Consider the following 23,545-nt stretch of genomic DNA (forward strand, 5'->3'; position numbering starts at 1 on the left):
TAATGTTACTCTAAAGAAAAGATGACCTTAATTTACAGAAGGCAAAAGTCAATTGAGACTTAAAATATATAAGTCGAATTTAATTTCAAACACAACATAAATTAATAAGTAGGTACATACATATATGGCATTTTTTGGGATGTAACCAGAAAGTTGTGGCTTGAATTTCTTCTCCTGCTTGCTACAGATTTCTATGAGTTAGGAGTTTCTAGCTGTTTTTCTACTCTGAGGAGTGTCTTAACTTAATGTGTGACATCCAGGTGAAAATCTGTCCACCAAGACTCGTTCAGGAAACCCTAAAAATGTACTGATCATACATTGATATAGGTATTCACAAAATACGAGGTTGTAAAGTATATAAGTTCAGTATAGTTTAGTTTGAAGATAGTTTAAGGAATGTGTTTTTAATTTGTTATTTGAAGTGGTCAAGTCAGCTAGCTCAACTGTTTATAAAGTCAAGAGTGTGTCAGACTGAGCCTCGCTTGTATGTTGATGAGGTGACAGATAGATCACATCCTACTGAATTAACTAGCTTCTTGCCATGACTTTGTTTTAACAATTTACTTCCAAATACTAGAACTTCATTCCTATTGTCGTAACATGAAGATGTATACGTCCAGATATAGGTTTTGATCTTCCTTTATAAATAACGTACGTTAAATTAAGTCAATTTGTATTTCGGATCACTTCTCAAGATTAACGCGAACAAACAAACGAGCTCTATAATTTTATTATATAAATATTTAAGAAGCTTTGTATCCAGTGTAATATTAGTATGTGTATGTCTGTCTGTCTGAGTGTAGTGTAGAAGCAGGATCTGGGGATGTTAACGATGCCATCAATCCCGGTGCACTATCATAGCTAGTAAAATCTTTTGGTGATAACAATAAAACTTATAGCATATAAAGGCCACTCACGTCAAGTTATTGCCAATAAAATGGCGCAAACAATATCCCCTTATAATATAAACCTTCGGACAGTATAATAAACATAATTATTTTCACAGTTTTAGACGCTCATTATAATTAATATCTAATTTACATGACGTGGTTGTCGAAGTGTCCCTAAAATTAGCATAATGTGACATTAATCAGCTGTAGCTACGTCGTCCGATGTGGTCTCAGCATATTTTATAAGGTTTAGCCTTTTTTTTTTTACAATGTTTATGAGGGGAGTATATATTAAGCCTTCTAAATGTACTTGACCTATTTGACACTTCTTATATATCCTGTTACATATAAGAACTAAGCATGGACTAAAACACAATATTATATTTTCAGTTATACTGTTTTCTATGCGATTGGGGGCGTATGAACTATTTTTGACATCTCATCTATAATACGCGTTTATAAAATTTTAAATTATCTTAAGAAATTTATATACTACATATATCTAGTCCACTATATTTTAATTTCAGATACATTATTTTCGTGAAACACCTAGACATCGGTGTGATAAATCATTGTTTTTTCTATAGATGCATGTCATTATGATGCTTAAAATTTTCTATATTATTAAAAATACAATGTATCATGTATAAATTCACCTGACGACGTGTGTTCCGTTCGAATTCAAAGTTGCAGTTCGTCATTAATTATACCATATTTGTTGTAGTGGAGTTATCTTAATGGCAAGTGTCTTTATAAATTACAATACCCTGCTATATATCATATAATCGATTACAATTATATTACGAGGGAAGATTAAACAAACAATATAAAGGAAATTTGTAATGTGAAAGCTTTCGTAATTGTCGTTATCTCTCATTCTGTCAAGTCAATTAATGATTAAAACGAAGTTAAAAAATATATGTTACGAATGTTTTAACGTATATATTTTTCGTATCAATTAGGTGATTTGACGGGTGCATTAAACGAATAGATGTATTGATGGTTGTTGGATGTTTAGGTCCTTTTAAAAAACACTCATTATCAAGCAACGTTTTCGTGTAAAATGTCTCTTATGCAAACTTCAAAACTACTCGAGACGGTATTCATAACTTAAATTCTACGGTATTTTAAGTGAACTAAATATGCTACAGCGCCGTGTATCGGGTTTTTCAGTATATAAAAACATTACTATGTGAAAGTGACGAGTGACGACGACCCTGTTATTGTGTTATGCCGTAATCAAACTGACTCATATAAATCTCAACTGACTTTGACGATATCGGCTCTCTTTGTCCACATTCAAGGTTCGTCAGAATATTTTGTACAAGAATTAAAAAATCCCAAAACAAACTAATTAGATTCCACAGACATTTTCGAGATGATTCGGAACACACATACCTTCACACTAACAGAATATATAATATATAATAGTTGGTATTGAATAAACATATATTACTTTTAATATATTTCCTCCCAGAATTGTTTATCCCGTTCCCAGGGTATGTAATAAGCCGTTGTAGATAAAGCCACGTTTTACATAAAATTGTCTTTTAAACAAGGATACGCGTCGCATCGCAATGGTAATAAAACTACCGACTAAATATATAGCTATCCCGCATTTTCACGCTCGTAAACCCCATCACTAGAAAAGGACGGAGTTTATGGCTTTCGCTACAAAAACTTTTATTGCACCACTCGTAAATTATATAGTCTTAGCTTTGAGGAAAACTCCGATACACTTTTAGGAATTAAATTTCTTTTTGAGACACGTTTTCTTTCAAAAATATTCACATAATACATAAAGCCTTAAATTAACTCGTGACTAACAAACAATAAAATAAAAATATACTTTTCAAGTTCATATACATAATTAAATGATAAAGTGTGAAAAAAAAACGAATAATTTTGTATAGATGTGTGTAAATACGTATAACACTCTTTACAAAGTTTTTTTTTATTGATAATATGAGCTGGAGTTATAAAATTAAACACACAGACATTCATAAAATATTGTTAATTCATTGACCTACCACAAGCAAGGACCCATTTTAAAATGGAACTCGGCTACGAGACGAGACGATCATAAAATTCACCCTTTAGTGACGAAGGTTTCACGAAGTCTCGATAAAATTATATCGATAGATTTCACACACAACACCTTCACTATTGATGTGTTACTGTAAAAAGACTTAGAAAGGGTGCTGTGTTCACAAATTGTTTTCACAAATTCGTTTTTTTAAATATAACGTATGAAAAAATGTCTTAATTTTGTTTTCATATTGATGTCTTTAAAAACATGGAAAAAATATTCAAGGTATTTAAGAAGATTCACGGTATTTAGGCATAAATCATATAACAATCCATTTAAAATATTATACGACTAAGAATGTTTAAAGTAATAAAACGTGAAATAAAACATCGAAACAGCATTACCTGGACAACACTATTTATTTGATGCGTCTACTGATCGTAAAACTTTTCGCGCGTAAACGTCACTATTGACGTAAGCCAGCAGCTGCCGCGCTGCATTACAATCCTTTGTGTTGTTACCGTCTAATAACAGCAAATTTATTTTCCAGCATTTTACGCTTCAAAAGCTCAAGTAATCCATCGATTGCGGATTTCTCTTTATTTGTAAGAGCATTGTTTCTGTCCATAACAAGCAAGACCTCCGCAATATTGGGTTGAAATTAGGTGAAGAAAAATTAGAGAATATCACCTAATAAGTCGATATAATATTTAAATGTAACTAACTGATCATTGTACTAGTTTACATCTTGTAAGGGTCTTAAAATGGTTGAAGCATCTTAATTGAACTGTATTTTAGTTTTATGCGTTCCAAATCTTTGTCATTTCTGAACGAGAGTTTGATAAGATTTATTTCTAGACTGATTCCATGTACATCCAGTTAAAATCGTATAGATATAAGGACCAAAAATCTCCAATGTCACAGTTGAAGTATTTTGAATTATTATTTTTTTTATTATTCTTTTATTTAATTTGGTTTTAGCTTTTAGCTTGTAGTCTATATATAAAAATTATGCGATTTTATGAAACTGTTATTAATTTTTGGTATATAATTCGATTACGTGGTTTGAAGTGATTTTGTTCTAACATAATATTTGATTGATGGAAATCGCAAGAGGATATAATGGTCGATGAGTTGTTGTACAATAATTAACTTGATCATATTTTAGTCTTATTCTTGTGCTATAATAAAATTGATTCGACGAAAATCCTAAAACTGTATAGGGTATTACGTTTGATATGACATAAAATTTTTATGTTCAAATCTTGAATATAGTAAAGAATATATATATACCAATATTTTTAAAGTCGCCTAAGCATATAACCTTAACTATAGTTTTAGGCTTTATATTTTCCAGTGTCTTGCACGCCATAAGTACATATATCAAATGTAATTTCAAAAAACCTTCAATAAATTTACAATAAGGCTAAATCATTTTAGCTCTAAATAAATAACCTGGAGCTTAAAATTATATAGACCTGGAAGAATAGAATATTTAACAGCTGATATAGGGTGATCTTTTTTATATATCTAAATATAATTATTTATAATACTCAAGTTTTTAATAATTTGTCTCTCTCTTAACTCTTGACTCGGGAAGACTCGTTCTTATCCATAACTAACGCACTTGTATATCTTATATTGTTATTTTTATATATAGCACGCGGACTTTATTTGCATATAGTAAAGGAGTCTTGCTCGTTTTGCCAAATAAATGTTGCTTAGCATAATTTATGTGACGCATTATTAATGCATATCTTTAAAACGAAAGCATTTATAGCTTTATCTTAGAACTGAACGTATTAAAATCTAGACAGCCCCGTCTGTACTCGTAAAACGTATCTAAATACGTCATAAAATATTGTCAGGCTATTTATATTTATATGCAAGCAGTTTTGTAATGGAACTAGATTCACATAAAAATACTCGACTCTGTGCCTTTATATGTTCTTTCATTACAATTAATATCGAAAGGCAAGTTTCTGTAGCTACGGTATTTTTTGTGATATCTGCGAGTAGGTACATTGAAACGTTATTTGATTTCTGAGTTAAAATTAATAAAAGTTGCATCGCGTTTATGTTCAGGTCTACTTAGTTTTGAGCTTAGTATGCTATGAATTGAAAAGGTTTTTCTCGTTATATCAGAATTAAACTAAGGTTTCTTTTAAATTAAATATTTTTTCACGGTCACTGAGAAGTAATCGAAACGTCTATTAAAATATAGAATAAGAGGTAAGTCCAAAAAATTACAGTATGAGCCGTACTCACAACAGTATCCTATATAACATTTCAATAACGATCCTTCCTTACTTAACGTATACAGACAAACGGTTAAAGTGTCCGTCTGTTTGTCAATACCAAAATATCAGGAACTAATAAAACTTTCCGTATAAACATTATTTACGAGCCACGCTTGTCGGCACACCTTTAAATACATATGTATGGAAATGTCAGTGGTTAATTGTCTATTAAAATGTATATAAATCAGCCTGCGACTGGCTTTTGAAGTGTTCGAAAGTACCTTTACGACGTCCCTAAAACATACGCTTTCATCTGTCTCCGTTTTCGACACATAAATCCGCTGCGTCACACAGAGAACTATCAATGTTTTGATAATTATTTATCGCTGGATATATACATGCGTACAACTGTGTCTATGTAAAGTAAACGATTGCTGTAATTGCATATAAGCGGCAGATGTCGCTGGAAATGTCCCGAGCTATCCCAGAAAGACATGCCAACCCCTGGCTTAAGGTCGTTCGCCCTTGGCTCTGTTTGACGGGCTTTTTTGAAATGGCAAGTATAGTTGCTGGACTTCAAAGTGAAGCATACATCGATAAACGCAACGTTATTTTAAAGTTTAATTAGTCGTTATATTTTTTTTTAAATATAAATTAAGTTTGTCATGTATAAAAGTGACAATTTGTTTGTGACATTTTGTTTTTGTTGGACACATATTATTGTTATCTACTTGCTGATAGTCGCGATATTGTCTGCGTTTTTTTTTTAATATATACATTAACTAGGTACGAGCCCCGGCTGCGCACGGGCTCTTTGAAAAAATATAAAATAGCCAATTAAATTTTGAGAATTATTAAACTTATATTATGATAACTTTCAAATCGGACGCCCGATTTAAATGAATTTAAAAGTAATTTATAGATACTGATGTAGGCTTGAAAACAAAATATTTTATTTTGATAAGACTTAATAGTTAATACCGTATTTATGTAAATAGCTTTCCAATAAACTATTTAGGAATGCCAATTTTTTAATGTTGTAAAATGTATATAGTATGTTAACCTTAAGGTAAAGACATATGCCACCGCGGACTTTTCTGTAGACCTATATAAGATACACAATTCCATCATATATTATTTTGCTATATCTCAAAAGCTTTAGGCAGCGTATTCGTTAAAAGCTCTCGGACGGGTCATGTTTTCTCGACATCTTCAACAAATATCGTTAATGTTCACACAAGTAAATACAAAACCGTAACAAATTATATTCTAAAACCTTCCTCGAGAATCACGCTATCGAGTGGCGATAACTGTTTGATAATCGGTGCAGTAGTTTTTCCGTTTATCGCGAACAGACAGACAGACAGACGCGGCGAGGTACTTTGTTTTATAATATGTATTGATGGATATTGACAAGCCCTCCTATGTTTACGAAATACACAGTAAGAAAAACCAGTCGTGTAATAGATATTAACTATATTGAATGAAGATACCGTAACCCATTCTCAAATATGAAGGTGTTAAAGAAATGAAATTTTTATTGAGATCTATCAATATGTTTTGTGATGCACGTGCGACTGGTGACCTTTAATCTTTTTTTATATAGATTATTGACATGAAAAAACAACCTTTATAAAACAAACAATGAAACATTAATAAAATACGCCTAAGATAATAATGAAAATTTTCCAGTATGTATACATACAAATTACATCATCAATATCCCGAAGTTACTTACAACTTATTGTATCATTAAGTAATTTTTCAAATCGATCAATAATTCATAACGATGTACGAAAATCGATTCCATTTGTACAATTATGTGCGGATCCTGTATTTGTTGCACACCCTCGTTCGTGTTTCAAGGTCGCTTGAAACCGAAATCGTTTTCTTACTCACTCCCACCCACGTGAATCTCTATGTCTATCTCTGTTCAACGTCGTCATCTCTGGCGTGTGGTATGACAGTTTTTGTTCAGGATCCGGCGAGATTGAATTTATTGCTTCTCACATAAATCTAACATCGATGTTTGTATAATATAATCACAAATCGTTTGATTTTCGATCCTTCTTATGGGTAGATTTAATATGTCTTATAATACAATTATATTTCACGTTTCCTTTTTTAAACTATGAATATTTCTATTTTGTTGTTTTCATTTAAGTCCTCGAAATTAAGATTCATATAATTTGAAAGTGTATTGAACTTCGTCACGTGTTTATGATATAAGCGGATGACTCACAGACGAATAATCGAACAAATACGATGTATCAATATATAAATAGACCATATATTACGTTATTTTTACATTCAAATTCCTTATATTAATCTGAAATTTGTTGAATGAAAAGGGCTAACAAATTAAATTAAATATATTTAAAAAAAAAACTATCGAAGATTTACATATATTATCTTAGACACGAACTAAGTTATATAAAAAATAATACATATATAACTGAAAAGATATGTATTATCAGATATAATATTTTTAATAATATCAACAATATATAACTGGGTATACTATTTTAACTCTTTATATATATTATACAATAATCTATTCTAGTACAGCGGTTAAATAGCTTTAACTTATATCAAGTGACCATTAAACTTACATTTTACGAGCCTCACTGTATCCTTGGAATAATATATAAATATATTAAAAAATGTAGAATAATTGGTTCCATATATAAAATAGTTTATCTGTTTTGAACCGGCGTGTGTGTTACGAATTCTAATCGTAAATATATATAAAACCAAATAATATCGTTACTTTATAAAAATGTCTTTTAAGTTATGTTAAACACGTGCTTATATTAATTTCCAATGGTCGAGTGAGTCAGTATTATCAACTCTATGTTGAGACGTTTATGTGAGTGCAAATGTAAAAAAATGCAGCGGATGTCATCGGCCAGCCTTACATGATGTGGTAAACGCTTGCAACATTGTTGCCGGCTGTGTATGGCTTATGTCAAAGGATTGTAGCGATTATAAGATTACAAATCGAAATTTTTTAGATACATCAACAACCAACGACTCTGTATGAGAAGTTACGTAAAACAAAACATAGTACATAGCTAGGTTATTATATATTAATATATATAGGGTGTCATAAACGGTAATGAAATTTAGCAAATATATTATATGCTAATGTAATGGTTATATATATTGTAAAATAGATACTATTTGAATAAAAAAATATATAAAGCTTATCAGATTTTATAATATTTTCAAAAAAAATAATAAATAATTTTAATAAATTTATATTTATAGTTTGTGTCGGATTTACTAGAGTCAAATGATGCCGCTTTTCTGTTTGAATGTACTCTTGTAAGTTACAGAAACTTACTACCCTAGACTACGCCTAGGCTTGAAGGCTGTATACCAAAAATAAATATAGTCTTGAAGTACATGATAACTATCCCTCATCATCGTTTTGGTTGCCACCTGATTGTTTGATAATAACCAAAGAAAGTACTCCAACCTTCACCCTGAGTACGATAATTGCTTGTTAGTGGATGCGGCAATATTTGCACTTGTACCTTATTTCTCTTTAGATATATATCAGATAATATCATATCCAATGTTTCACAATTCTTTGTAGCTGAGTTAGAAATCTTTTTCTAGATTTATAAAATAGTTTTCATTTTTTCGCGTGCCATCGGCAATATTTAAGAGCTATACGTTTTTAAACGAACTAAATATTCCCCTCTTAATGGGATTCCTGTAATAGTTCACGAGTTTTTGAGAACAGAGAATAGACTATTGCCTTTGATAGACTATTGTTGTTAATTACTTAAAACGATTAAAACCAAAAAGAAATTTTAATGGTGTTAATCAAAAAATAAACGTCACATCCTAATTTATTTTCGGTAATAAAATTACGCTATAATTTTATTCAAAATTTTCTTATCAATTAAATGATATATATACGTATATCTATATAATATAGCCATATCTCGTAACTTGCATCGTAAAGCATCACAACAGGTGTCTGTCTGAAGATGGAGCTCAGAATAGCGTTTCCATCGCTGGCCCACTCTATAGTTAAACGTTCCTGATAATTAACGAAACATCCAATGACTATTAACAGCTAAATGTCGTAATTACAGACATACATTCTATCGCAGCTTTATTCCTACTGAATCTAATAAACCTTTGAATTTAATTATCAAATATTTTTTATGCAAATTTCTATAATATGTGACCTTTGACATTCTATTCCTATTTGCACATATACCACTTGTTAGTTCTACTAAACTAAGGAAAGAAACCTTTTAATTAAACCATTTCACATGTTAATTATTATCAGTTTATATTAAAGAGTTTTTGTATGGTAAAACATCCCATATCTGTCTGAAGCCGGTTCAACTACAGAAGAGATCTTATCATATAAAACTCTTGCTATGAACTTAAATAGAATTTATTAAAGGTGGACTTTTATGAAATCATTAATATTGATATTTAGCCGCATGATAAACACCTACATACGTACATACATATTTCATATTAAATATACTTATTATGAAATTTGTAGGAGTTTTTAATAACATATCATATACAACCTTATTACTGACCAACGATATAATAGCCCTATATTTTTAAATACATCTCAGTCCTTCCTGTTGTACATTTTTTTGATACTTTCCAAGTTAAGATACGTCAGACGTGATTACTATTTATACAAGCCGATCCCGTAACTTCCTCCATATATGTTAGATAAATGAAGCGTAGTATTAAAATTCTTTTGAGAACTCATAGTTATTTATAGCCGCAATATTAAACGGACTCGTAAGTACTAAGGCACGGGATATTACACAAAATAAAATTCAACCCGTACACTAATCACGAGAGCTGATAATATAAATTAGGCCAAAGCAAAATAATATGCGGGGAATATTTTGAGAAAACGCACTAAAATACCTTCTTATCCTTCGTATCCTTACTACTAGTTAGACATCGTCAAACTGAACACAGAGAGTTTGTAGTTTTCATTCATATATCGCATATGGCGTAGGTACGAGAGTGAAAAACGCGAAACTGTTTGTATGAAGCTCAACGATGCCATTTTGGGTTAAGGATATCAATTGCAGCATATTTATTACGAAATCGTGGGTATAGATTCATATATAACATTACGTAATATATAATAATTATAACATAAATATCTTTGAATAAGAAAAAAGTATTTAAAGCTGCTAGTATAAAATAATACAAAAATCAAATTTTAAGATAGCCATTGAAAGTAAGAGTTTCAGTGGAGATATGATTTAAAAGAGAATTGTGAGTTTATTTTTTTTTATATATTTTTGTTTCTTTAAAGAGAAATGTCTCTTAAAAGACAAAACGTATTTATATTTATGATTGTCTTTTGTCATTAGTCACCTAATTCATTTTATATTTCTAATCATTTCGACCCTGGCTTATCTTCTTCAAACTTCTTTTTGTTTATTTCTTGGTATTGTTTTCCTACAGAGTGTCGTTTACCTATAATCACAAAATATACTTCCTACTTGTTAAATCATAATCGCGTAATGATAACGTGCAGCGAAAACTTTGTATTCCTTTCAAAGTTAATTTCACTAACGCAGGAACATAGAATAAAACGTAGTCGTAGTTTGTGGCGAAGAAATTCCCAAAGCAACATTTATATATAAAATGCATTAGAAATACATTAAATTATTTAAAACAAACATTACACATACTCCAATAACTTTGACACAATACTTCAATGTGTAGAAATTCCTCCTCCACGTGTACTGTCACTGAATGTCAAACAGAACGACATTTATATTCCACTATTTTACTTGAAATATTCAATAAAAAAAATTATTTCATACAAAAGTTAATCCCGGATCGTGTCTCCTCCATTCTACACGACACTGGCAGAATACACTGTGCACGTCTTTGCACGGATGAAGGCCTTATTATAAAAAAAAATTCAATTAATTACGATCCAATATTTATTGGTACATCCAAAAAATTTTAATACATTACATAGATATTAAGTATAACACAAACTAGAAAATCTTACATTTATCGAACGCATTTGTATCTGTAATGGGTAAACAAGATATGATTTGCTCCCCCTGCGCTTTATAACTTCAACTGGATACAATTCGGATATAAGTCAGTCGTATTTGGGGTAAGATCAAGTTTCGTCTGAATTAAAACATTATTAAAGTTGATCTATAAATAGTTATATCCATAGCGTCCACAAACAAAGGAACAAGCCGACGCGTTCACAGCAATTTTTACGACAAATTAACTTTTACCACCCAAGAGTTTTGAATATTTTGTTGTTGTTTTTTTTTTATTATTTTAATACAAGTAGGGCATTTACGACCGGACACGTTAAAATATAGTTTGAAGACACGTTTAAAATTTTGTCCCCCCATACATAAATCAAACACAATGGCGGCTGTCATTTGATAAATGAATGAACTGGATGACGTCTTAATAATACATACAAAAAACCTGTATTATTAAATGTCATTTGTATGATTTGAAGTGAAAGAAAAATTAGGGTAATATGTGATATGAATAGAGGCTTTCGAATTATTCTTTATTAATGTCTAGATCGAAATTACGTCCCGCTAAATCTAATTAACTTTTTTATTTGTTAAAGTGAACAATCTTAAGCCTTGGAGCTTAACACTCGAGATCTTTGGTGTAAGGAGTCGTAACTTTTAGTCATAAAAACGTCTCGGATCGTGACGAATCAAGGTATTGACTATTGACATCCGCTATTAATTGGACTTCATAAAAATATAACCATTAAACGAATAAAGAATACATTGTACCTACGTTATTAATATTGTACACCCGTGTACTGTTCGTGTATTGGAAGTTTGGTTATGAATACAACTTTTCATGTCTTGAATTAACCGTGGTTATAAAGTTACTGTGTTCGTTTGACGGCCGTCACAACTGCCGCTCGTAAAGTGTGCTATGTGAGAATTGATATATGTTATTAAAAAAAAATCTGCTATTTGTAATAATTGAGTACAGATGATCGTTTTCAGTTAGTTTTATTTAATATATATAGTACTTTAAACATTCATAGTAATGTATACGGTATGTTAATGATTCAGGAGCACCGGATATCAACTAACAAACACCATTTAAATCAACCGTAACGTCAAAAATGGCATTCATAAAGTCTTGTATACACTATACCGTTATAAATAGAATAATTAATTATTAAACTATACACGTTAACTTAAAACAACCATATAAAATTCTCATTAACATATTTTGATATAAGAAGCTCGTATTTTTCTTTCAATATATTTTCTTGTAATTGTTTTTATTTTTCTCGCTTACACGAACAAATGTGGTACATACGTTAGTGTTGAGGAACCGTTAATGTTTGTGCTCTAGCCCTAAAGCCGTATCCCGTGCGATTGTTATGGAAACTCTTAGCCGTTGTGGTCACGCGCGCGTGTTCTTAATGAAAACATCGTGTGGGCCAGGCTTAACAAAGAAGTCGTTTATCAGTTGTACTGACCAGGTGATATGAACTTAAATTTATTTCAACGCATACTAAGAAAACCTAATTGACAGTCTACCAAAGTTATATCACCATTTAAGAACGCTGATTGCCGATTTTAGCGGGACACGATGCCTTAATTGTGGAAGCGGTCAACAATCGATATCATAATAGCCGCAGATTGACTTCCACGACTTATAACTATATAAAATTTCATATTATATATACATATATATAGTTTTTACTACCAATTTAATTAACTACCATCGATTTTTTTTTTTGGTAATGCTATTCACCTAACGAAGATAGCTAAGAAACCTTGATAAGGTGTTCCGAAACATATTTCTCTTTTAAAGCTGTCGTGGTATTCTACATATAAAATATAGCCTGTGACTATGGTAAGTCTTAAATCCCGCTCAGGCTATACAAAATCACTTACGAAAACTGTTATTAATAAACAACCGATACCTGTGTATTATAATGTTGAAATAAAGCTGTTTTTATTCAGTTGTCATCATTCACTAACGATAACGACGGAACATGTAAATGACTCTCTGTAAGTAACGCTTCCACCCCTCTGATAGAGTTACACACGCGATCCGTAATTTATTTGGTCTAATTAGTTGCTAGTCCGATTAATAAAATTAAAATCCTCTTAGGGCTCGGGGTTTCGCCAACACGCACATTCGCCACCATATTATATCATACTTATCGTTATTTAGTTACGTTTCAGAATCTCATTAAGCCGAAATGCAAACACGCTTCTATATACTCTTGAAATAGCCGCCGGGAATGCGGAATATCATCTCGATTTTCACATCAATTCAATTCTATTTAAATATCTAATTGCAGATTATTGTATCATGAATACGGTGGTTATTGGTGCTGTACCAAATGTGTGTGATCTCATTGTTTACGTACGACGTCTTATTTCACGTCACACTAGTATGTCCGAATATCGTACTATTAATTTTATTTTATGGTTCATATACTTTGTATTCTCGTTATTTGTGAACGGCTGAGCGTCGGTATATATGATTTGGAACGTCAGTTTGACCGTAAACCGTTGATTTTATTGAGATAGCCGTCCGAAATAGACTGCTTCGTGACATTACGATTCACTTGATAATCAGTAAAAGGTTAATCTTGTGGAATCAATTATACCTATATAGCCTCTTCTTCGTCTCCGCGACTAAATGTTTTAAAATGAACACATAATGTTTAATATTATTACAGTGATAACATTTTAGTATTAAGCTCATATTTCGCTGTAAAACGTACATTACTGATAATTATTCTGCCGATTCGTACGTAGTGATGTGAATGTTTCTATATAACGTTAATTATAATCCGATTTAGTGTCTAGTGATGTTACACTTTAATGAGCTGTATATTCACACGGTGTGGATTTACTTTGTACATGTCTTGTCTTGCGTTGTGTTGTCTTGTCGTGTCTTGTCGCACCGTTTTTGTTTCGTAAGTGTGTTACACTGTGGTCGATGTCGACACAAGTGACGAATAATCTCGTTTGCAGTATCTTACGGCTCAGTGAACACGATTAGCGATCACTCAGAACGTAGTGACTTACTTAGTCTCGAGATATTCACGGCGTTTTAAATTATAGCCTTAAAAATATAACTTTATACATATTCCTATATGAATATAGTTATAATATACATCCTACTTAAACCCTTAATACGAGTGACATGGGTTTATGAGTTCATAATTATAGCGTAAACTGGAAAACTTATACGATGACCCTTAATTTTTTGTTATTTATTGGACAAAAATTTTTACGAGAAAATAAATCACTTGCTTAATGTATTTGCTATTGATCTTTTCAATACTATTAGTTTATTTCAAAATATATCAATAGAATTCCCTAGTAGTCACTAAAAGCGAAAATTTAAGAGATATATAAAATAAATATTTAGAGACTGATCTAATCTATCGGAACGGATGTTTGCTGTGTACCCATTAAATTAAATTTAAAGTGTAACTTAAGTAAGTATGATTGGTTTTCTCGTTTTGGTAAAATATCATTATAGCTCGAGGCAGGTCTATTTCCATGTAGTAATTTCTAGAATTCTAGTAACGTATTGCTATATAATATAAGGCGGTTTCGTCGAAGCACAGCTCGGTAAAGCTAAGTGAAGGCGTTTATGATCTCATTTTATGGGACTTCGTATAACTTGCATCTCGCGTTTTCATGATTAAACTATAGAATATTACCGATATAACCCGGCTAAATTAAATTTCAGCATCCAGCGATCCTTGTAAGACATGGCTGGCATTAATTTAAATTGGTTTATATAATCTTTATGCGGCTTCTTAAGATTGGCTCGGTAATTAATTTTTACTACCGCATACGGGCTGTTGTATGAAACAACATTTTAATGGATGTGTGTACGTTTGTTACAGTTTAACTCAAAAACCGTGTTTAAGTGTTCGTTATTTGTGATATGATAGTCATTAAAGTTTGTCCAAATGTGATTATGGCTGGCAAGTTTATCCTGAGTTTATGTGACAATCAGTACAGTATTCATTAACTTCTCATAAACGGATTTGTTCTATACCTAATACCGAAATCTATTAAAACTGAAATCCTTAACATTTTTTAATAACAATTTCTCAGAAGTAACTTAATTTACTTTGAAATCATTAAATTTATATTCATAACAGCTGTTCTGAGAACATTTTACGACTTTCCTTTCTTTACTTATTAGCTCCAGATATAAATTATTCTGTGCGTCTTAAGTTGACTTGATCCTTATAAGAATCTTTGACTCCGAAATATTGTTCACACGAATTCCGTTTGAAACATATATATAAAAAAAAATCTATTCATATATCATATAGAAATCTGTCCGCGTGTAAAATAGTAACAGATACACGTTCATAATGCGGACGTTGCGGAGTGACGTAACCGTAATAAATTCTTTATTTTATTATTATAATACTTCGCACATTATAGTATCAACGTAGGTTAATGAACGACAAACGGGACACGCTTCGTATGGAGTCTTGTGCTAAGCATACTGATAAAGTTTTCAAACTATCAGCGGATTGCGTTATCTAGACGATAAGCGTTGCTTTAGGTTTTGCGAATTAATATTGTTCTTAAATTCTAATGTTCATTAAATTCATTCATTTCAAATATACGCTTGAAAGTATATATACAAAAATACAAAAAAAAAAAACCTTTATATTAAAAAGTAATGGTATAAAAATAACTCATTTCTACAACTCATTTGATATCCGACGTCCGCAGCTCAATCCAATTAGTTATCATTGTAATATATTTATTAAAATATACTCATAGCATATTTTAAACCTTCGGAATTTCTATAAAGAAGTGTTTGTTGTAACTTGTTATAAACGAGTTGATACCTTTAATACAAATCTCGTTGTCCGTGTCGACGTACGCGTGATTCTACTCTGCCTCTGCGGCTTTGCGGTTTTCGTCCTACTGGTGTCATATCTCTTAACCATCGTTTAAGTAATATCCAATACATTATGTTACAATAAAATTACTTAATTAATACATTATTAATTTATATGACAGGCGGTGAGGAAACCTGTACTTATAATTTAAAATTTTAAGTTTGAAATCGCATATCCACCTGGAGCAAGCGCGGTGATTAATGCTCCAAGCTCCTACCTTCTCCATGAGAGGAGAGGACTTTGCCTTTACAGTGGGCAACGATAGGCTGATGATGATAGGATATTTATATGAACTATAATCCCATTAACAATATGTATGTAATAGTTTTGAGAGTGATATTTTACGACAGACGTTAACTTGTTACTTATACATGTGCCAACTTATAAAGTTGATTTTTCAATATATATTTTTTGTTAAAATAATTTATTTCTATTGTTGTTATATTATTTGGGTAGGAATAATTTTTTTTTGATCAAATGACTGTTTGAAAGGGCTATGATGTCGTATTTAATCTTAGAGATCTTAGAATTCATATGACAGTTAAGTGAACTGTTTTGTATTTATCACGTTGTTAAGTTAATGATTTTAATTAATATTTTTTAAATAATCATTAAAAAAATATCACCCTGTATTGGGTGTAAAGTACCTTTAAACCGATTGTTGTTCAACGGAGTTTTAGCAACAAAATAAACTCACTGAATACATATATGTTATTAACGGACAATATAAATAAATTTTCCGGGAAACAAAAGCAGACAAATAAACTATGTAAACGAGCCTGTGTCGGGTGTTTATAATATATAATTAAACTAACAAAGTTTAATTACATAAAACACATCAATGTATAAAAATATATATAGTTTAGTAGATACTTCAATAGATAACAAACACACGGACACATGTTTATATGAAGCTGATGTTACCTCATAATGCAAATTATTCGCCCCAACGTCCGTGTTATTAAACATTAGGAATTATTTAAGAAACATCGGCTAATATTGCTATCAGTAGGAGAAAATTGTTGAAACACGTATAATATTACATGTTATGGGAGGGTTATGACTAACATTCTCAAACAATTACAAAAGATATTACGGAATCGTCTCGCTATCTAGCAAACGAGTACATCAAAACAGTCCGACGCTTTTGTAACAGACCAAGAGTAACTTAACATTGATGACTATGGAGTTATTTCATTCGTATTCATTTAAATATTTTAATAAAATAAATAGCTAATAATTTATAATAACTTTATGTTCGTGTTAGAGTGGATTAGAACTAAAAAGTAATGTGTATGTTATAAGCGAGAGGAGGTTGTTTGTTGTAGATGTATGTATGTATGGTATCGAGTTTAAGAGTTCAACTGATTGGAATGTCAACCGATTTCGACAAACCGTAACTCTGAACTGCTTTAGAGGATCGAGTTTTTCTTACGTATCAATAAATTTAGCGTCACTTACAAGTTTATATTATTTTATCTGAACATATATAAATAAATTAATTTTATATGTAATGTATTTTCAATATAAATTTATATTCAATAACCAATACTTGCGATCGGTCGTAAAGTGTGGGCGTTAAAAACTTTCGCACTCAATGTCTTTGCACACAAAAGACCCATAAATCGTAACGACGATTCCTTTTACTGCGTTTTGAAGATTACTCGGTTATTCTATGTATTTTATTGTGCGCCATTTTATTGAAATTATAGGAATTGGCTATCTGTTCGAACAACGTCCGCAGATTTCTTCACATCTCGCAATTCTTAGATATACTTTGTATGTAATAATAAAAAATGATGATTGTGTTTTAAAGCGAGGCAAATAGATCTTTTATAAGGACAAATCGATAAAAAAAAACATGTTACAAATGAAAATTCGCAAGCTGTTACAGTAGGCGATAAACGTAAGAATAGATACAAAGATGTTTTACATTCATATAAAAAGCAAATCAATCTCCATTGATAGATTCAACCTCTTGTTATTAAATAGTTTTGATGCACGCGCTCTCGATAATGCAGACCTTGGCTTACACGTGAAGATGCGATTCATTCCCGATTCATCAGTAAACAATCTTCTGTGTTATATAAAGAACAAAGCTTGAGCGACACAAGAGAACGGAGAGAGAAAATAATACTTTTCGGATAAACTACTATGATTTATTTTTGTAGGAAACTATATACTCCCGACGTTTCGGTTACTTTTCAGCAACCGTGATCACGGGCAGACGAGATGTGCCCGTCGTCGTCGTCGTCGACGTCGTCGAGAAGTTAAAAAAAGGAGGAATATTTAATTTCTTAATACTTTGGATATAAAGGGAATCATTTTTCACAAATCTGTAACGATGATGTGCTAAACATATTTTTTAAACTAAATCACACAAATTACGATAACATTAAAGTTATCACGAAGTATTTAATCGTGAGCAAAAACCAGTCTTGAGTTCAGAGGTTTTTAACTCGCATTTATACGGTGAACTGTTTAAAGTGACACAGTGTATGTGTGTTTGAACAATAATTTAAGTAATTTTACGCGTAACCAGAACAGGTCTTCGACATGGTCGGTGCTCTTAATTGTGACATCTTTGGAACGAAATGAAATTAAGACAAAACGAACGAACTAAAATATATATTAAGTGGTCTCGGTTTTTACGATTACTCTTTAAAATAACGCAAACACTGCCAGTTATAATATTATGCTGGTTCATTTACTTTGTTGAGTTAAATTGTATTAAGTATCGACATTTTTTTAATTAGTTTGAAAAAAACAATCAATTATAATAATAGTGAATTGAAATCGATTTTTTTTACTAGCATCGTCTATTAATTGTCCCGGACAAGATATCGTTGCATGCCATGGTACAACATCACTCTTTAGATCAACGATAAAGACGCCTCATCCTCATGGGATGTCTCTCGTGGTGATTTTTCCCACGGCAACTTGAGCTAATTGAAGTTAGGTGTCATTCTGTAACTGCAAATCATATTAACTACGTGTCCAACCTAGTTTTTGCTGCTTTAAGGGTTATTTACACTATTAAATACCGTACATCCGTTAATGTCTTTCATTTGCCATGTTTGGCTCGCGTAACGTCATGTTCTGCGATTTAATTAATTCCTACACGTTTGAATGGCCGCTGAGCACAAACCGATCCATAACAAGATTGAATAGAAGACAAACGAAAATTTTATATTCCTCTCCACTTTGGTGATATCGCTACCTCACTTTACTGCTTTATAGTCAGTTTGTTATATATATTTTTCTTCGGTACATATCTTTCCTTTACGATCTCGTGTAGGTATACGTAAACACGTAACGTTATTACGTATTAAATTAAAAACAGTAGTCATTGTAGTAATCTATTTAATTTGTGTTTTGTATGTTTGTATAATTATATATATCACAGATATACATGTGTTTGTCTTTACGGTTGAAAAGAACATTAAGGAGTTTTATTTCACATTTTAAATAGAAAGAAACCTCACAACTTGTACAAGTTTTAATCCTAACCGCAAAATAGGTTGAAGTGAAGTAGGGCTAATACCAGTACATACTTGCTTAGTACAAACTAAATCATTACGTGATTACATTTTAAATGACTACAAAAAATAAAGCAATTTTTTTTTATTTTTTCGGTAAACATGCATCTCATACTGATTATATGTGAAATTAAAATTTTAAAATTTATTAAACCACGGAAATAATAGGGTTATACCTCATAGTTTACCCAAAAAGTCGATTAATATCTTAACTTAGTCATTGATAAACAGCTTATGAGATTTCTCCAGTTATCGGAATACGACGGTCATTTGTCGAAAAACGTGGCTATTTATTATCTGGTTATAAATTAATAGTAAAAAAATACTCAGGTGTGATTTTAAGTAAGCAATTCCTATAGACGTTAAAAATATTCACTAAATCATAACGAGTTGCCATCGTCAGACTTTACACGTATAGTTTCGAGTTTTTCATTGATATACTTCAATTGATTAGTAAGAACGTCACATGACAGTTGAAACTGTGTACAGTTTGCAGACTAATGGTAAGGTTACCATTATCGTGATATGTATATTTATGTACCTATCGCGTTACATGAAATTAGGTATAACATCATAAGATTGTAATATTTTTTTTATACATTAACAAGAAGTGGCCATTAACTTAATCGACATAAGAGCTGTATTTGTTTGTTATAATATTTGATATTTTTCCAGGCGGCGCCCACTGTACCCCCGTCAACCTCAACATCGGGGAGCATCGGTGAATGAGCGGCTCATCTCGAGTGTTTGGACTCCTAGTGTTAGATCTGTATAGACATGTATATAGTGTTGGACACCAGAAACAGTACCTTATTATTATTATTATTTTAAGGCCCTATATTATATGTATTACATTAAAATACTTATCCACACATGTGCTGTTACAAAGCTATTTTTAACTTTCACAGATTATTAATACGGCAGTGCAGTATGGACTGATGCCTTTATTATTCTTTATATGATCTGTTATAGCCACGTTTTGTCCGGGTATACCCCATATTTTGATTCAGGCGTCGGGCGGAGCGATTCAAGCGCCGCCCTATGATGAATAATATCATTTATTTCTCTGTAGGCTTGACGATTAGGGTTGCTCGATAAGAAAAACAAAAATTCATTCATATTATTTAGGCAAGTTCAGAGATGTCTCAACAATACCTCAAACACTGGCAAATATAACGTAATTAAATTTTTTATGATACAATATTTACATCAATAAGAAATTGTATGTGCCAACCCTAATTGTTGAATCGCCGTCACTTCGAGATATGTCTGAGCTTGAATCAACCCCGCCTTGATTACACCTTATTGTCACTCAAAACTGTAAGCTTACAAATAAATTTTGAAGTAAGTTATGATAATACGCAAAAGAATGGATTCGTTGTATTTTAATGAAAAAAAAAATGTCCAAAAGTATGAATTCCATCCATTGTTCGTCTATCAATCACTTCCGTCTCGTCGTTGTCCAAATTTAATCGAAATTTCTATTATCGATAATATTTGATCTCAATTTTTTGTAAAATAAAAGTAAGCTAAATTAAATTTAAAATTAGATTGTTTTACGATAATATCTAAATGTATTATTATTTGTCAAAAAAAAAATAAAAAAAATATACTAGCTTCTATACCTACTGCGAATGGAATATTTATTGAATTTTCCAAAAAAAAAAAAAAATTTATCTAAAGACGATTTCAGAAATCGTACCTCAATAGAATCACTTGGAGTGCTATAAGAGTCATGGTAAGTGATGTCTTCTTAATGTAATCGTCCGTATAATTCAAAGGTGTGAAAAATATCTCTATCTTTTCTCCCTTAAATCCGTCAACAAAGATATTCATTTAAGTATTTCTTATTATGTAAATATGTTAGCATATTGTATAGAACTAGATCAATTCGGTAATAACTATAAGTTATAAGCAATTCTTGATAAATAATATGCTTCAATGTTTCAATGGATCGTGTTTTGTTTTTTTTTTAATACTGGCAATAATAGTTTAATGAAATAAAACTGGCTGGTTATATATGCCATTTATTTATTTAAATTATGAAAGCGTATATGTCATGTTCCATATATGTATTTATAAAAATCCAGTCGCTCCTATACGTAAGTGCATTTTGAAAATTCTTGTTACACGAAATCCTACCACATACGATCGTACTAGTTATTGCACTGTTTTATACATCACAATTTTTTGATCACCGAAAAAAATCTATGAATACTGTATTAGCTTAAATTTTGGACGATTTTGATTTGACTGAATTTAAAAATCATCCAAAAATTTATAAATAATAATAATTAAAACGCGACATTTACCTACATAGAAATGTAAAACGCTAGTTCTGTATCAAACTGCTTGCACTTTTTAATTCAATTAGATTTATAAATTCAATTAAAATTCAATGATTTCTATTTCACTATCTACACATACAAACGTACAATTTAAAACCGTTCTGTTAAATAAATTTCCTTTACGACTATTATTTAGAAATAGTGATGTTTGATGTTAGTTTTAACTAGACACGTACCTCTAGGCTAGTTGTACATTGAATGGATCCTAGTAATGTATAAGGTAGTATAAGTTAACAACTAATATTTATACTCCGGCATCACAAACGTTTCAGACTGAGGCATCACATTTTTTTTTTAATTCATACTATTATAAAGTTAAAGAAACCAAAGTTATTATTCCGTTGGATTAGTATGTAATGTCGGGTGCTTCGTTCACAAAATATTTCTCATGTAAATAACATAACTAGATTATAAACCGCACATTATATTACACATCACAGAGGTTGCTAACGTTTTATTTTATAATAGATATAAGGTTTAGCTATAGTTAAATGGGTTGGAAGACGAAACGCTAGCTCTTAGTTCATTTGACAAAATATTACTATTAGACATACAAAAAGAAACTTTCATGTGTCATTTTACATACACCGATAATATCCGCTTACTTTTAATATATTATCTGTCTCCGGAAACGATTTTCTTAATAGCTTAATAAATTTTTTAGAGTTCGGTAACATAGCATGGGTATGTAGAAATGTCTGAGGCGTCCATTAAATAAATGTTTTTTTTTTTTGTTGTAAGTATATACAAATGTTACATTTTTAATAAGTTACCTATTATTAAACTCAGTAAGGTTAATCCTATTATTGTCATTTGACAGTGACAGCTACATGCAGATTAAAAAAATATTTTTATATCTTTTTTTTTATTTATTATACATTATACATACCTATGATTCGATTTAATTTTATGAATTCATTTACTGTACAAGTTTTTTTTTTGTTAAATTTGTTGTATTTATAGACGAAATAGGTTTGAGGTTTTCAATTTAAACTAATGTTTATAATTTTCTGTCAAATAAACGATTCCAGATGTCGTTTTAATTTATTTTTACTTATTATTTAGTATCCTTTTCCTTTGATATATACAGAAGAAATTTATTAATTGTGAACGATTTGCCTTTATTCCTTATGCTGCATGGCCGAAAGAATTTGAGTTCTATCTTTCATATATTATTAATGGTTTAAATTATATCTTAAAATCAAAATAAAATTTTCCATACCATAATAAAGTTTCATCAAAATCTGTTTAGTTGTTCAATAAATAAAAAATATAAAGAAAATAATCAATACATTTAATAGCTTCGTATGTATTGTGATGACGTAAACACGGACTAAGCATACTGATGGTTGGTTGTTTTACTATGGCAAACTTTGTTGATTGGTTCGTTGTTTTAAGTTCAGTCGTGCAAAGACGTGCAAATAGTTAAGCATACTGAACCCATTAAAAATTTTCATTCGTAATTGCTCAGTAAAAATACGATAAAATAAATAACTTTGTCTAAAAAATTATTTACTTATGTATGAAACTTTCGCTTCTAGATTAAAGCCTAAATTATAACAGAGT

The 23,545-nt window shown here is 30.8% G+C and overlaps 1 protein-coding gene across 2 annotated transcripts in view; it reads left to right on the forward strand.

Annotated features, from left to right (window-relative positions):
* The window catches only part of LOC116773013 (protein doublesex), an 83,598-nt gene extending 60,572 nt beyond the window's left edge, over positions 1–23,026 (forward strand). For both annotated transcript variants that reach the window (XM_032665368.2, XM_032665370.2), the window contains one exon: positions 20,307–23,026. The gene's annotated coding sequence lies outside the window, so the exon portion shown is untranslated. The remainder of the gene's footprint in view (positions 1–20,306) is intronic.
* The last annotated feature ends 519 nt before the right edge of the window (positions 23,027–23,545 follow it).

This window comes from Danaus plexippus (genome assembly GCF_018135715.1).
Source record: "Danaus plexippus chromosome 18 unlocalized genomic scaffold, MEX_DaPlex mxdp_20, whole genome shotgun sequence".
Classification (NCBI taxonomy): Eukaryota; Metazoa; Arthropoda; class Insecta; order Lepidoptera; family Nymphalidae; genus Danaus; species Danaus plexippus.